Below are 8844 nucleotides of genomic sequence, written 5' to 3'. Positions count from 1 at the left end.
ATTTTGAACTCATAGAGTGTAAGTTTTACCACTTTGTTCTTTTTTAAGATTTTTTTTTCTTATTTTAGACCCTTTGCATTTTTATATAAATTTTAAGATTACTTTGCCATTTTGTTCAACAAAGCCTCCTGGGATTTGCTTAGGACTATATAGAGAGACATGGTCTAGTCAAGGCCCATATCCATGGGTTGGTGACCCACAAATAGCACGATAATTATAAGTGTAGAGGTGCTGCCCAATGTAGAAATAGGTCAATTTCAAGAGAAGAGACCCTTTAACATTTTTTAGGTGTATGATTCAGGAAAACTGCATACTCCTCCATTTATTTGGATCTTACTTAATTTCTCTGAGGATGTATTGTAATTTTTGGCATAGAGGTCTTACATATCTTCCACTGGGTTTATTCTAAGGTGTTTGATATTTTGTTTGCTGTTATAAATTTGATTTTATATTTTAATGTTATATTACCAGAATATGCAGTACAATTAATCCATGTATATTGGTATGTATTATGATTTTTATGTTTTGTCAGTGAATCTCTTTTAATCATTATATGTCCTTATTTTTCCTCTTGTAATTTTCCTTGTTCTGAAGTCTAATTTTTCTGATGTAATATGGCCGTGTCCCTCTCTTGTATATTGTGGTATGCATGTATCTTTTTCAACCCTTCTACTTTGAACCTGTCTGTGTCTCTATGTTTAATTTATGTTTCTTGAAAACAGCATATTGTTAGAGTTTGCTTTTCTGTTCAGTCTGACAGTGTCTGCATTTTACATGTAGTACTAATCTATTTACACCTAAAGTAAGTACCAATATTGTTGAATTTTAACTTTGGCTTCTTGGTATTTATTTACTGTACAGCTGTATCACTTTACTAGGGCTGCCATAATGAAGTACTGCAGGCTGGGTAAGTAATAGTCTAGAGGCTGAAGATTTGAGATCAGGGTGTTTACAGAGTTGGTTCCTTCTGAGGGCAGTGAAGGAAGGATCTGTTCCAGGTCTCTTTCCTTGGCTTGTAGAGGGCCATCTTGTTTCTTTGTCTTCACATGTCTTCTCTCTGTGCCTATCTGCATCCAAATATCCCCTTCTTGTATGGATATCAGTCATATCAGCTTAGTTCTCACTTTTAACTTGATTACCTCTGTAAAAGCCTTAACTTAGAGACTTCCCTGGGATTCCAGTGGTTAAGACTTTGCTTCCCAATGCAGGGGGTGCAGGTTTGATCCCTGATTGGGGAACTCAGATTCCACATGCTTCAGGGCCAAAAACCAAAACATAATGCAGAAGCAATATTGTAATAATTTCAATAAAGACTTTAAAAATGGTCCATGTTAAAAAAAAAAAAAAAGACCCTAATTCCAGATGAAGTCATAGTCTGAGGTACTGGTGCTTAGGACTTCAACGTATGGATTTTGCAAGGAGACACAATTCAACCCATAACAATGTCTCAAAGGTCCTTAGTTCCTGTGTTCCTCCTTTCCTGTCTTCTTTTGATAAATCAGGTGTATGTTTAGTATTTCATTTAATACTTTTTATTGACTTCCTAGTTATACCTCTTTGTGTTATTTTTTAGTTGGTTGCTCTCGATTACTATCTGCAACTTTTAACTTTTAAAAACTACTTTAAAATATTATATACCTATCAACGTTCTAAAAATGTTACCACATTTATCATTTACCCCAAGTTGACCTTTGTATTCCTTTGTTATTTTACTTTTGCATCTGTTATAAACACTATAGTACATTGATATTAATTTTACCCTCAATAGTCAATTATCTTTTTAAAGATATGTGAAAATGAGATAACACTAATTGTCTTTAAGTAATTATGTATTAAAACATAATTAAAAGATACATAGTATTTGAAAGAAATGTAAAAATGCATAAACATTTATTTCTACATACATTGTTGCCATTATTAAAAGTAAATAAAAATATGACATTGTATCATTCAGCAACTGTATGTACTATTCTATTGACTCTGGCTCCATTAAAGCAACAGTTTCTAACCTTAGCTGTCATAGCCAGCAAGATGAATGCTTAGGGTAAAGGGAAAGTCCCTGTAAAGGAAAGAAATCAGTCTTCTATGCAATACTGGGGGCCTTAGAAAATATTACTCCCTGCTCAGACATAGGCATATTGCATTTTTTCTCTACCGTGGTCCCGGGAAGCTCTTTGTTAAGACTCAGCGGGGTTTTTGCACACTAGTAGAAAGATAGATCTTCTTAATTTTACTATCAAGGAATCTGTATAAGAAATAACCAATGGATCTCTATACCTCCTGTCACTCACCTTTTGCAAGGAAAATGGAATCGGGCAGGGGTGAAGAGAGAATGAGGATTTCTGAAGACAAGAATGGTCAGGTTTACAGGAGCGACTGGTGAAAACATTGGGACTTGTAGAGGCTGAGAGATCTTTTTGGTATGTAATTGTAGAGCTTCTAGTGAGCATGGGATGGTTCTGATGGTCCTCTCTGTCCTGAGCAGCCCTCCATTCTTTCCATCACACAGCCTTATGGTTTTGATGGCAGAAATGAGAATGAAGACATGATGTCTGAAGTGTGGGTATCTGGGCATTAGCAAGGGCAGTGTTTTGCATGCCTATTGTCTCTCTTTGCTTCACATACTCCTGGCTGTCACCCTGGTAGTGCTGGCTCATATTCTGAACCGAGATTCTCATTTGAGGAGACCCTAAGGGCTCTAATATCAGGCAGGGTTCTACTGCTTGAATGAAAAGAGAGTCACTAAATTTAAAATGAAAATGAGTAGTGGTATGTGCTTCATCTAAATTATTTCATAAGCCCAGTGCTTTAAAATTTGCCACATATAAATGTAATTGAAACCTTATTAGAACATGCCATTATGTAGTAATCATTATGATTTGATATATTTGACAGATATTCTCAAGTCACTTTTTTCAAATATCATGTGGAATTGCAAATATCCATAGTGACTTACGCCTAGAAAATATTGGTAGATATTTGTTTTACACAAATGGTTGATACTTGGAGTGAACATTCCTAGGCAATAAATTGAAATAAATTGAATGATCTCAGAGCTTGCTTGGCTGTCATCACCAAGTTATGAATATTTGGATTATAAATAAGAGAGAAAAAAAAAAAAACATTCAAACCAAACTAAGCAAAAAATGGGAGTGAGGAGGGCAGCTCTTGGATCACAGATCTGAATGATACAGAAATGATTCAGGCAGTGCTTGATCCAGTAGCATATACATTGTAACCAGAGCCCAGTTTTTCTATTTTGCTCCATCTCTTGTAGCCTTGGCTTCATCTTCAGGCTCCATGCATTGCCCAGCCCCCACCACATTGCCAGCTCTCTTTTTCACAACTGACTGCTGTTAGCTGCAAGCTGCTGACCAGCTGCATTGTGCAAGAGAAGAGGGTGCATCCCCTCTGATTGTTCCCGCATGGACCCTTAGGTATCCAGTCTCTTATTGGGCCACATTTGCTCATGAGTCTCTCTTGAATCAGTCATGGTGGGCAGAGGAAGAGGAGATTGTGACTGGCTTAATTCCATCAGGACCTGGCCATGGAACATGGCGTGAGTCAGCACTACCTGAACCGCACAGCGTCAGAGGAAGGGAGAGAGGCGTGGCTCACCACTGGGGTCTTGGGACTCTGGCCTGGCGCCTGTATTAGGCTGTCACTTGCTATCTTTCTATCACTTTCTAGAGGAGGTTACCTAAGAAGCTTCATATTGTACCACATTCAGTCCTTTCCTTGTGTTATAAACCCCAGGCTCTGGGATTTTCCTTATCACATAACTGATGCCTCCTTTTAGGGCATGTAGGGGTACATTCAGAGAAGGCAATGGCACCCCACTCCAGTACTCTTGCCTGGAAAATCCCAAGGACGGAGGAGCCTGGTAGGCTGCAGTCCATGGGGTCGCTAAGAGTCAGACACGACTGAGCGACTTCACTTTCACTTTTCACTTTCATGCATTGGAGAAGGAAATGGCAACCCGCTCCAGTGTTCTTGCCTGGAGAATCCCAGGGACGGGGGAGCCTGGTGGGCTGCCATCTATGGGGTCGCACAGAGTCGGACACGACTGAAGTGACTTAGCAGCAGCAGCAGCAGTGGGGATACATTTTGTCCTTAGCAGGGGCCTCCTTCTTTTGTCAGGTATAAAAGTACCTCTGATTCAAAGTTCTCTAGCTACAAAATTAAACAGTCTGTGTTTCACTTCAAAATGTGTACTTAGCTCTTTTACTCTTGAGTACTCTAACAAGAAGTATGCCTGTCTACAAGCTGCAGAATTGCTTTGACTACCATCATCATCATCATTTTCACTGTAGACACCATACTAGGCACATTGCATATTCTACTTTACTCCAGTCTTGGAAGACACTACTTTTTAATCATATACACATTTCGAGGCCCAGTTTCAGGTCTTTTTCCTCCAGGAAACCTTCTATAATCACCCTTACCCTTAGGAACATCTTCCTTGGGTAATCTTTTTTGTGTGAATTATTTATAATGCTCTGCTTTAATCCATCTTCCCAACTGAATTGTTAGCTGCTCCAGGGCAGTGGTCTTAGCTCATGCTCCCTGTATCATCAGAGCCTAACACAGTGGTCTTGAACATCAGGAGCTCAGTAATTATTGATTATTACTCAATATCATGGAACTCTCATTCCTTAGAGAAAATCAGGAAACCTTTGTGCCACATGAAGAAACTATTTATTTAGGCCACATCCCAGGACAGTCCCCTTCATCTGAGCACTTGCAGGTTTATCCTGTAAAACTACATTTTTCTGAACATTTCTCACACTTAGGAGACTGAAGACCTAAGACCAGAAATGTTTCTCTTAGCAATTCTATTTTCAGCACCATTCCCGGTAATGACACTGGGATAAGCATTTGTAATATCTGACCTTTGTAAAAGTTAGAGCAGGTTGGCATAAAGCAGAAGACTCACAGAACTTGGAGACTCATCGATCTGGGTTTAAATTCTAGATCTTTTCACTTACTCCATGTATTACCTGATGAGAATTACTTACTGTTTCTAAGCATTAGCATTTTCCCCTGTAGGAAATATAATTCCTACATCACAAAGTTAGGAAGTATTCCTATGTCCATCCCAACTGGAAATACTGCAATACAGTTGAATTCTGACAGTAACCACCTGGAGTTAGTACCTGACTCCACAAGTTTAGGACATGGTCCACAACAAGACTTCCCTTAAGATACTAGCCACTTGGATCCCCAGGTCACCTACACCTCAGACCAACAGGGTATAAGTCCGTGAGGTTCCTGCTGTGCCCCTCATGTTTGATAATTTGTTCGAATCAAAGAACTCAGGGCAACAGTGCTTATACTAACAGTTTTGTTATAAAAGATATCCATAGGGTGAGGCCTGGGAGGTAACTCAGATCTTCTGTGCCCTCTAGCCATGGAATCAGCATGTGTCGCCCTCCTGGCACACTGATGTGTTCACCAGTCATCAAACTCCACTGCGCTTTGGTGTCCAGAGATTTTATTGCAGTTCCATTATATAGGCATGATTCATTAGATAAATGGTCATGTGATTGAACTCAATCTCTAGCTCCCTCTTCTCTCCAGAGGTTGGGCTACTTCAAATCCCAACCCTCTAATGACATGGTAAGTTGTTTTGATGACCAACCCAACTAGCACAGCTGAAGCTATCTAAAGGCTCCATCACAGAGGCACCTTATTAACATAACAAAGATATTCCTGTTGCTCAGGGAATATCAAGGGTTTTAGAAGTTCTCTACCAGGAAACAGGACAAAGACCAAGCAAGCTGTCATACTTGAGTTTGTGAGCTAATGAATGAAAACATATATTTATGGTAAGAAAAAGTGAACATGAAACTAGTTAAAGTATTGAGTTTAAAGGCTGTGTTTTATGATTATACCTGTTGTCCTTTCCTTCCTTTTCTTTGTTTTTGAGAACTACCAAGATTCCAGCCATGCAAAGACACAGAAAATCTAGCGGGTAGAATAATAATGGCTTTACTCAACATGAAAAGTAATCTGTTGTAACTTATGTTTGGATTTAACTCATGAAGTATAGGACAACTTCTGAGTAAAGAAGCTAATAAGGCCACTCTCTTTTTTTGTTTTTTTCATTTATTCTAGGGGATTTGTTTTATTTCATTGTTTCAAAACTTTTTTATTGGGATATAACCAATTAACAAATACTGTTGTGATAGTTTCAGGTGAAAAGTGAAGGGACTCAGCTATACATATGCATGTAGACATTCTCCTCCAACTTCCCTCCCATCCAGGCTGCCACCTGACATTGAGCAGACCGTGTGATATACAGTAGATCCTTGTTGGTTATCCACTTTAAATATAGCAGTGTGTACATGTACATCCCCAATTTCCTAACTCTCCCTTCTACCATCCTTCCCCCCACCCCCGGCAACCATAAGTTCGTTCTCTAAGTCTGCGAGTCTCTTTCTGTTTTGTAAGTAAATTTGTTTGTATCATTTCTTTTTAGATTCCACATTTAAAGGATGTCATATGATATTTCTCCTTCTCTGTCTGACTTACTTCACTCAGTGTGATAATCTCTTGGTTCATCCATGTTGCTGCAAATGGCACTATTTCATTCTTTTTAGCGGTATTTTAGCCATTCTTCATAAATGTTACCATAACAAGAACATAGAGAAAGCTGAGTGACCTGCTTAGGATAATGTCAGGAGGAAGAATGACAATGGAAACAGCCTCAGCTATCATCAAGTTATAGACGTGATGGGCACACATGCTGAAGACTTAGGTGTGACAGAGTAAAAAGCTGTAATTTTCACATTCTGCAATGCTACTTTGGATCTCTGTCCCTGGATGAATTCTTTTGAGATTCCACTAGGTTTTCATATCACAACTAGCCTTGAAATAGGTAAAAAATGCTTTAAGAAAGTCTTTGTATGGGACCATTGTGGTGAAACCATTGAGAGCCGCACATCCATTTTCCAGCCATGGGATACTAGAAGAGGTCAGAACAAGTGATGTAGAAAAATGTTCATAATATACTCAGTGGAAAGAAAAGTTGCAAAATTAAGCATGAATATGATCCTATTCTTATCCTCATACACACATGCAGAGGGGCACAAAAATTCTGGGAAACATGTCAGGATATTAATAGTTAGAAATTTCTGAATCATGGCATTACCATTCAATTTCATTCTCTTCTTTATTCTCTTCAAAATGTTTACATTACTTATGCCTTCATTTTATCATAAGCACATGGCATGCTTGTGTATGCATTTCTCTGTAATTATTTTCACTTTATTTCCTGTGTGTCTAAATGATAATCTTAGTTCCCCAAGTGGAATTTATCTCCTGGAATAGGCATAATGCCACCTATTTTAGGCACACAGTTACCTTTATGTCATGTGCTCACTGTTCATCAGTTTCTAGGTGGACACATCTGCTGCCCAAATTTGTTTTCTCTGAACAATCGAAAAAGAATACTAGAGACCAAAAATTTAGGATGAATGTGTAAGGTCAGCAGAAATATTAGTGGCTTAGTTTTATCTTAAAACTCTATACACCATCTTATCTAACCTCTTTCTCTGTAAGACCCATATGATTTTAGAGGGCCATCCATCCATAAAAATTCTTTGCTAACTTTGGACTTGGCACATCACATTCCTTAAAGTAAGGCTGATGATTCCAACAAAGTCCCTTTGAATAAGTGCTAGTTCATTTTCAGAAGTAGAAGCCTGAGAGGAAAATAGCAGATGAGGTCTTCATTTCATGGAACAAACTCTTTCCATGCAGAGAAAAATCTTTTCAGCAAATACATAACTTAAGGGCATTTTCCCTGATCCCATAATGTGTCTTTGGCAACAGGGGCTGATTGAAATAACCATGTTTGATCCTAAAGACACTTCATTTTCTACTTTGCTGCATAATTCATCCATTTATTCATTCACTCACAAAATTATTGTTACAAACAAAATTCAAAATAATCTGCAGACACCTTCACTATAACCCCGTGCTAGGCACTGAGGGAATGTAGAGGGCAGAGTATTAGGTCTGACATATTTCTGTTGAAAATCATCACCCAATAGACACCATGCTTCTAATCAATAATGCATATTACCTGGATTTCAGATTTTTTCCAACCCTCATAGTCCTCAGCTTAAAATAACTAAATCACCCCCCCCCTTTTTTTTTGCAATATATCAAATTTTAGGCCTTCTCCAAGCCTTCGCCCCCACTATTGCCATGAATTAAGTACTGACAGTGGAAATCTTATGATACAGAACCAATGAAAGAATTCAGAAAAGTTAGAGAGATTTTAAGAGGCCCAACGGTAAAATACACGTATTATTAGGTGAAGAAACAAATTTCCTAGAGGTGTTGTTTAGAAATATGCTTTCTTGGTGAGCTCCAGATCTTTTTCTCCCTTTGTGATATTAAAAAAAGAATAGGCTCTGGCAGAAGGTCTTGCATCATTTTTCCTGCCAAGGTGAGTTCTAAGATAGGCATTTTCTAGTAAATGTCCTTGTTTACAATAATTGCTTCCCTGGCATTGTGATATAATGCTGCTGTTTCCTTTAATCTAAGTTGTATATGTTTCAGTATCTGTGACCATTCAAGCTTTTGTAACAAGAGACACAAAAAGAAATTACTTTGGCTGGTTTCCTGAGATGTTAGGATAGATGATATCATTTACAGCCATAGTTGAGGAGAAATCTATTTAAAGCACAGGGGAATCTGTCCCTGATACTTTATCTGTTTTATTATAACATGATGGAATATGAACAATATCACATATTTTGTGTCCATCCATTGATTGACTAGGTCTTTAGTCTTAAGTGATTGTGACCAATACAAATAATCAATGACTTACTG

Source organism: Bubalus bubalis, chromosome 9 (assembly GCF_019923935.1).
Source record: "Bubalus bubalis isolate 160015118507 breed Murrah chromosome 9, NDDB_SH_1, whole genome shotgun sequence".
In the NCBI taxonomy this organism is placed as follows: Eukaryota; Metazoa; Chordata; class Mammalia; order Artiodactyla; family Bovidae; genus Bubalus; species Bubalus bubalis.
Note: the sequence above shows the minus strand (reverse complement) of the source record.